At 44.0% G+C, this 6,476-nt stretch overlaps 1 long non-coding RNA gene across 1 annotated transcript; it reads left to right on the top strand.

The window, feature by feature from the left end:
• Nucleotides 1-658: 658 nt before the first annotated feature.
• LOC119441270 (uncharacterized) lies at nucleotides 659-3,866 on the top strand. Its single transcript, XR_005189847.2, has 3 exons — nucleotides 659-740; nucleotides 2,690-2,787; nucleotides 3,816-3,866. It is a non-coding gene; the product is annotated as an uncharacterized LOC119441270 (long non-coding RNA).
• The last annotated feature ends 2,610 nt before the right edge of the window (nucleotides 3,867-6,476 follow it).

Genomic DNA, 6,476 nt, shown 5'->3' with positions numbered 1-6,476 from the left:
GTGTGCTCTCCTGAAAGGGTGGAGCGGGCGCGTCGATCCAGGTATACTCTACAATATGCCACGTTGCTCCTATTTCCATTTAGTTGTGGACCGCGCTGCCGCGATGAAGACGTCGCCAATGCGCATGGATGCAAGCTGGGCGTTTCACAAAAGGTTAACACAGAAGTTTGAACCAGAAATGACGACAGTTAGTTCTTATATATATCATTTTGACTATACGTACGTCACGCGGAGAGCTTTATCGACACATCCGCACATAACAGGCTGTACTTATTGCCAAGAATAAACGTTCGTCTTAATAGTTCTTTCCCTTTTCTTCTTTTTATATGCCCTGATCGACGTGAAATTATAAGCCCTGACTGAACCTTAGTCCTGTAAGAATTAACGGTGACAGCGGGGTGGCCTGTACATTGCTCGTTCTCCCTTCGATTCGATTCTGCATGAGTACCACAGCTGCAGTCTAAAACCGTTCTCATGTTATCTGTTTTACCCTTAAAAGCCCCTTAAAAGCCGGCAATATATAGATGCTTTTTCACTCTCTTTTCTCCCTCTCCGCGCGCGGAACGCGGCCGCATCTTTCACTGCCTCCGCAGATTCGCGCCAAAATTCCGTAATTACGTCAGCACATGACGTCACGTGCACAGTCTGCTGCCGAAAGGCGATCGAAAGCATGCGCCGCCTGCCGGCAGCGTTTGCTTTTTCTCGCGAGGGGAGACGTGCGACATTTACTTGAATCTATGGTGAGTAATATTATCCCGCTTCTATTCCGTGCCACTTGAGTTGAAAACAATCCTAGCGACGATGAATAGGTGCGTAGTGCCGTTGGAGACAGGCTGGCGTTCGCCACGGCGCAGCCAGTTCGGCTGTGGTGCCCCTGTAAATGTGGGCTTTGCTAGGCCTTTTCAAGTCACCGTTGCCTTTCTGCGTTTTGACGCCATGGCCGATTAGGGCGCCACAGCTCTGCCATATATTCGCTGCCTAACACCCGAAAACTGCAAAAATTATTTTTTCTCGCTCATGCCATGTTATTTCGGTTGGCAAACATGTCTGTCTTGCGCATTTTGTGGGCGGCACAAACGTATCGTCAGAGATTTGAGCGCAATTTATGCCGCCGTATAGTTGTGTGCCACAGGCGAGGTCTGGCCAGTTTGGCATTGTTCAAGCAGTTGTTGGCGCCTTGCGGTGCTTGCTGTGTGTCTTACGAACTCGCCCTCGTGTACCTGCTAGAAACTAGATCTTGAACGGAAGCCGCTGACGCTATCTAGATGGTCGCGGTCGTGTAGCAGTTCTTGAAGTGCCTGTTGCTGCATCCGTTGGAATGGAACATCAGTGAAAACAGAAGGAAATGTTTTACGTCCATCATTACCTGTCGGCACCGTATGCGTGTTGTGAAATTGCCGAATAAAATTTGTTTACCGTCGTGTCTTCAGTGGTAGCACCGCTTCGGGAGCACACTCTGCCGCTAAGAGAAACCACGGGACTACGCAGCGTAGTGGTTCCGTGTTGCAGTCGCCTAGCCGCCCACTTTTCTGTCACGTTTCAGTTCCCGACACGCTGCCGCTCCACCTTTGCGCCGGTTGTTTATTGCTGTGATGTTCGAAGCGGATGTGTGAAGTTGATAACTACAAAGTGTAGCCTACGCTAAAGTGTCGTGTTTCGTTGCTTTATTTCTTTACTTTAAATACTGCCCTAAAGTCTCAGCGCTACTTCATGAGCGCTTATTGCACTAGCGTTTGAATGGATGTGTGAAACAAACAGTTTGCTCTATGACACGTAATCATCGATGATTTGCCTACGAATGGATCAGCTCATTTAATTGAATGGGGCTTTTCCAGACCGTCGTCATTACGAAGTTACTCACGTGAAACGGAACAAAAGAAATAATAATAAATACCGCATGCGCCCAGAAAGCCATTTCTTGACAGAAGTTACATTGCTGTCAAACATAGCTGCAGATTGCATTCTTATTATATTTCAATACACAGCTGTCTAGGAACTGACCCAACCCAAGCAGGTGATGTAGGACAATACTACAGTGGAAGTAGAAGAGAAACAATTAAGCTTAGGCTTCTGGAAACAATCAAGAAAGTGCTACTGCCTGCAGTACAAACAGTTAGCACATTACTTTATATTGTGAGCTCTCTTTTGCTATGTAAAGAAAGTAATCTGGATAGTCGGTGACTTCGGTGCCATAAAATTGTCATTTCACATAGTAAAGCTTCACTAGAATCACTGCCTTAAGCAATGTTATCCAAGTGCATTGAGTTCAACTCAAAGATGTATATGATTCAACTTTATGATGGGCTTCTCTCACCCCAAAGTGCCTCTTGTGGTTTACTTTCTCACTAGAGTGGCTAGCTGAACCCCTCATGGGAACCACTCTCGAGAATATTTTGTGAAATGACGAAATGGGATGGTGCATTAGCCGTTGGTGCCCTAACATTTAGCAGCATGTTTCAAAGTGATGTTTTTTTCAGCAATTATCTTTGTGCTCTGTGGAGACAAAACACACTTCCTTATTTTCTTACCCTCTACCCCTCCCCCCCCCCTCTTTTTTTTTTTTGTTTCTTTTTATTTTGCATAGCATAATGACCTTAAGTTTATGCATGCTTGTATCTGTTCTTTGTCTTGTGTGTGTTCAAGCATATTAGAGGACAGATGCTTACTACAATGACCACACTTGGTGCAGGTAAAGGACCCTCATTTTTCAGCTGTTCCAAGAAGAATGCTACCAAGCCACTGACAAGAGAAAGTAAAAGCTATCCTGGCAAGCTTTAAAGATCATGGGTCAGCAAACCATTTCCCTCTTCTCTTCTTGCATGTCAATTTTTCTACTACTCGGAGAGGACCCAAGTTGTGTGCAGCAGGCTTGGTTAGGTGTTTGCTAATTAAATTATCCCACTATATCCAAATGATGCTTTTCCCTATTTAAGTTCTGTTTCTAAACCATTTCTTATGCTCTTTGCTGCTGGCTCAAATGGTACCTTACCTATGTTATTATGGGGCAAAGTGACTCGATGAGGCATATGGTAGAGTGGGACATAAGCAAACAAAAAGAATGTTTGCACAATACCAGCCATGATTTTCCAGCCACTCAATTTTGACAAAATCATATGCAAAGGGGCATCATACGCAATCCAGTAAGGCTGGCCATTTAGGCCAGCCCTTACCAGAATCATTGCTTATTTCCTCCATACAGTGCAGTTTGCACTAGCAATGCATTACAGATTGAAGTGTTAAATTGAGTTAGAGCATTCATTGTAAGAAAACGAGCAAAATCTTATAGCGAATGTGGGCGTATCAATAAAACTGGAATGCTGCGACGACGAGTGCACTGTTACGCAGTTTGCCTGTTGTCACATAATAAACTGGCCTGCAACAATGTCTGTTGCACCATATTTCTCAGAAAGCCATGTAGAACATTTCCTGTGCTACACACATAAGTGTGACTTTGCATTAGTTGGGTTTAATTATTCACATATCATTTGGGCGTAAACAGCTTAAAAGCTGATAATTATGTGTATTTCAGGTAATGTCAGCAATGTTTATTCGCAGAGAATGATGCTCATGCCTGTTCCGGTCGGACCAATAGCCAAACTTACTTCCTTTTATTGCCCTTGATACTTGCAGTGTAGACATTTCACATAGCAACATATACTAAAAAATTTTTTTAAAGTGACATGCCATAGAACTTGGATAAATGTTTCTTTTTGCCTTCTCACTATACCTTATATGATGTAAAAGATGCTACATTCATAAAATGATTTCACTGTTATGTTTCACTTTTCTCATTGTGACCTATGCTTTATTTTCAGACTTTCTGAAGTGTGGTTCATGTGGCACCATTTTCCATGAGCTTGACACCGTATCACCCACAACAAGCAGGATGCACTGGCAAGTCTGAAGATGCTGAGACCACAGATGAAAAAGGTTTCCATTTCAAATGTTGCACGTATTTATGAGTCATGGTGATATTCGCATAGTCTTCAACAATATACAAGTGCTGCAGCTATAATTTTGCTGTCCACAGCCAACACAGAGACGCCTGGAAGTCAGCACCAAAGGAGGAGCAGGCAACCACAACCCAGAAACTTGCCAAAGATGAAGAAACATCTAAGGGTGAAGAAGCTACTGTCACGCCCTCTGCTTCCAAAAACAATGGCCTTCAGAAGGCAGGTCGGCGAGGCTTTCCTGGCTACCTGCATCAGGTGAATACAAACAGCATGGAACTTAGCTGTTATATGAAATCAAGTTCTGAGCATTGTTAATCATTCAAGTCGGCAAAGTAGGAGCTACTGAGCTGAGGCATCGTTTGGCGATGAATGGCTGATGTGCAGAGATTAATTGTTCTTGGCAACTTGGCACAGCAAATTGGCAAACAAGGAAGCTGCAAGGTCTTATTACACCAAGGAAATTGGCAGTAGTGCACCCAGGATCTCTGCTAAGGGGGGGTTGACAGTTTGCCAATACCACCTAAACAGCACTAATTCGATTTTTTCCGGGAAATTGTCAAAAAAATGCGCTTTTTGCGAGTGTGCAGACGATTGCACGTCTAAAATCTTAATTGCAGTACTCAAATGCGCAAGGAAAAAAAAGGGGTTAAACAAAAGGGGAGGTTAAGTCGGCCTCAGGGGGGTGGTTACAAGGAAAGGCTAGGGAGGCAGGCATCCAGTCCAGAGGATGCTTCTAGACACTGCCAGTGGCAGCTTTAGAGTGAACGGTAGGCAAGATAGGGTATTACACACCATTAATAAGCAATAACAATCTGCAAGTTAAACTGTATAAGCTTACGTTTGCTGCAAAATGTTGTGCTCGAAGTGCAGTGCAGCTTCAACCTTGAGATGAAGGAAGTGACTAATGCTGTGGCATTGTCTGCTGAAGATCGAAACCGAAAGTGAAAGTGGTTGAGATCAGCTGTCCATGTTACTGATCTTGTGAACAGCATTTCAGTTTGCTGCTCATGTGGCAGTAAATGTTAAAAACTTGCGCTTGATTATGTTTATTGTTATGTGCATGTTATGGATCAAACTGACTGCTTGGTAAATTATGATAGCGCCATAGCTTTCGGCATAAGCTTTCGGAATGTGGTGACGTGGCCAAGCTCTCTCTCATGGTACCCTTTGCCTGTAGGTTTCACCGAGCCACTGGTGGAATAGTTTGTTACTTGCCAATTTGTGCTTCTGTTCGCATGCATAGAGTGCAACATCAGTGCGATTGCAAAAGAGGATGCTGAATAGTCTCAAAATGATGCGCATATCTGTGTGGAACAAGGCAAGCATGCGAATAAATCAGGATGTCTGGTGTAGCGTTTGGAGTGCGAAGGTAAAAAAGAAAAACAAAATCGTAAATGACCGTGCGTAGTGTGACTTGTGCTATTGTATCACATGCGTTGATTTCGCCGTGGTAAAATGTTACACTCACCTGGCTCGTTGTCATGTCCTCGCTGATTTTGCTTTGACAAGAAGCAGGTGGCGACAAGCACCCGGGGTAGATCAACATGCTTATAGCACCCAGCATGGCTCCACCACGGCACCTTTTCAACCTAGGCTAGGCACTATGTCGTCTGCATCAGTGTGTTGAATACCAGATTCAGCTGCATCTCACTGACCGCTAGTCGCACCGTGTTTGTGCTCGTAATCAGTCTCATGCTTTAGTCATGTGAGAGCACCTCTTCAACTGTGTGATGGTGCTTAATACCACTATACATGGCACTTTCAATCGTAATCGAGCCCGATCGGAATAAAATTTTCAACCACAATTATCTTCTTTGCACTAGCTGCAGAAGGGGCCCAGTCACATTCGAGAAATTTGATCGTGATCGGATGTGCATAGTGTGACGAGTACTATATGCGATTTGAAAACGTTGAGTGAGCCTAATAAATTTTTTGATGAGTTACTATTGGCTTGAAAACTATAAAATTTGCCCACCCTAACCATTTGCTAGTGTTGTGGGGAACTCTGCATGGAGGCATTACACTTGGCTTCACTTTTTATTGCTTCATTTGAGGAGGCATTCGAATCTCTTACATTCAAGGTGGTTTGATTGACAGTGACACAAAGGGACAGAAACGTCTTTAATAATCTTTGTTCATAGTATCATGATTTGTTTAGAAGGACATCATTAAAGGGGGCCTAAACCACTTTTTATCAAAGTGGAGAAAGGAATGGGCATTGAAGTGAAAATAGGCTATTTCAGAAATACTTTGCCGCAAAAAGTACTTCAATGCGTTCAGCAGAAGTGGAGTTATTGGCAATTCATACATGGCCTCTGCTGTGCTCCCTTTCCTTCTTCAATGCTTTGCACTGCGAAGGCTACGGCGGAGTGTGGCGGGGCCACAACCTTCGAAATGTCACGTTCGAAATGTCCGCCTTCGAAATGTCACCGTGACGCGCAGTTCAAATTTTATTTGGATGTTAACGTAGACACCACGACTTCCAATTTTGGGTCCTACGACGCGCTAAATGTAAGCCAAACG

This window comes from Dermacentor silvarum, chromosome 2 (assembly GCF_013339745.2).
Source record: "Dermacentor silvarum isolate Dsil-2018 chromosome 2, BIME_Dsil_1.4, whole genome shotgun sequence".
In the NCBI taxonomy this organism is placed as follows: Eukaryota; Metazoa; Arthropoda; class Arachnida; order Ixodida; family Ixodidae; genus Dermacentor; species Dermacentor silvarum.
This window is presented reverse-complemented; position numbering and strand designations above follow the sequence as displayed.